Raw genomic sequence first — 1,601 nt, 5'->3', positions numbered from 1 at the left:
AGATCCGCCCTGCCCTGCTCCGTCCGCCACCGCCCCGCCCGCCACCACCGCCCCGCCCGCCACTGCCGCCCCGCATTAACGCCCCGCCCGGCTCCGTCCGCCACCGCCCCGGCCGCACGCCGCTCCCGATGGCGCCGAAGAAGACGCCGAAGGGCAAGTCGGGCTTCTTCGGTGTGAGGCAGAAGCCCTCCGGCAACTAGGGTGTGGAGTTCACCGATGCCGGAAGGCGTTGGTGGATCGGCACGTACCCCTCCGCCCACGAGGCCGCGCGTGCCTACGACGTGGCGGTGTGGCGTGCCGAGAGGCCTCGGTCGCACCTCAACTTTCCAGAGATCAAGAGTCAGGCGGAAGCGGAGATGCTTGTGCCGCAGGGCATCAACATGAAGGAGATCACGACGAAGAAGAAGAAGACAAAGAAGCCGGCGGTTGTCGTCAGTGCTGGCGAGACCGATGAGGAGGCGATGGCGAGGTTTGCTCGGGAGCATCCGAAGTACGTCCAGGCCGAGATGGAGTACTACTGGAAGCGTGAGGCGGAGCGGAAGAAGAAGGGGCCGAAGGAGGATGAGGCCGGTCCCTCGACGGTGATCCCCATCGAGTCCTCTTCCGAGGAGGACTGGGCAGGCTTCTTGGAGGAGGAGGAGGAGGAGGAGGAGGGGTGCGACGACCCGACGAAGGAGGAGTTCTGGGAGCAGTTCCGTAGCTCCGATGAGTAGTTTATCTAGTAGTTCTCGGAGTAGTTTATCTAGTAGTTGAAGTTGATGTATGAAACTATGTTGAAGTTGATGTATGAAACTATGTTGAATTTGATGTTTGAACTATGTTGAATGGACTAGTAGTATGTCGTTTTACATCTTCATTTTGGACCATCTATTGGAGTTGCTCTTTTGGACCATCAATTTGGACCATCTGTTGGAGTTGAGCTTTTTTCGGAGCCCCAACACGCACTTTTTGACGGTCCAAATTTTACATCTCCGGTTTTGGACCGCCAAAATTTGGACCATCTATTGGAGATGCTCTAGTGCCAAACAAGGTGGGGTAGGCTAGAGGTGAAACCCATAAGATCTCGTGACCAACTCATGGTTCTGGTACATGGATAGCAAGCTTCCACGCAACCATTGTTTGTTACTTCATCCACAACAAACAAACAAACAACAACAAAGCCTTTAGTCCCAAACAAGTTGGGGTAGGCTAGAGGTGAAACCCATAAGATCTCGCAACCAACTCATGGCTCTGGCACATGGATAGCAAGCTTCCACGCACCCCTGTCCATAGCTAGCTCTTTGTCGATACTCCAATCCTTCAGGTCTCTCTTAACGGACTCCTCCCATGTCAAAATCGGTCGACCCCGCCCTCTCTTGACATTCTCCGCACGCTTTAGCCGTCCGCTATGCACTGGAGCTTCTGGAGGCCTGCGCTGAATATGCCCAAACCATCTCAAACGATGTTGGACAAGCTTCTCCTCAATTGGTGCTACCCCAACTCTATCTCGTATATCATCATTCCGGACTCGATCCTTCCTCGTGTGGCCACACATCCATCTCAACATACGCATCTCCGCCACACCTAACTGTTGAACATGTCGCCTTTTAGTCGGCCAACAC

The 1,601-nt window shown here is 54.8% G+C and overlaps 1 protein-coding gene across 1 annotated transcript in view; it reads right to left on the bottom strand.

Annotated features, from left to right (window-relative positions):
* The window catches only part of LOC119286456 (uridine kinase-like protein 3), a 12,890-nt gene that overhangs the window by 2,651 nt on the left and 8,638 nt on the right, over positions 1–1,601 (bottom strand). The window lies entirely within an intron of this gene.

Source organism: Triticum dicoccoides, chromosome 4A, assembly GCF_002162155.2.
Source record: "Triticum dicoccoides isolate Atlit2015 ecotype Zavitan chromosome 4A, WEW_v2.0, whole genome shotgun sequence".
Classification (NCBI taxonomy): Eukaryota; Viridiplantae; Streptophyta; class Magnoliopsida; order Poales; family Poaceae; genus Triticum; species Triticum dicoccoides.
The sequence above is the reverse complement of the archived record's forward strand: the minus strand, read 5'-3'. Positions and strand labels throughout refer to the sequence as shown.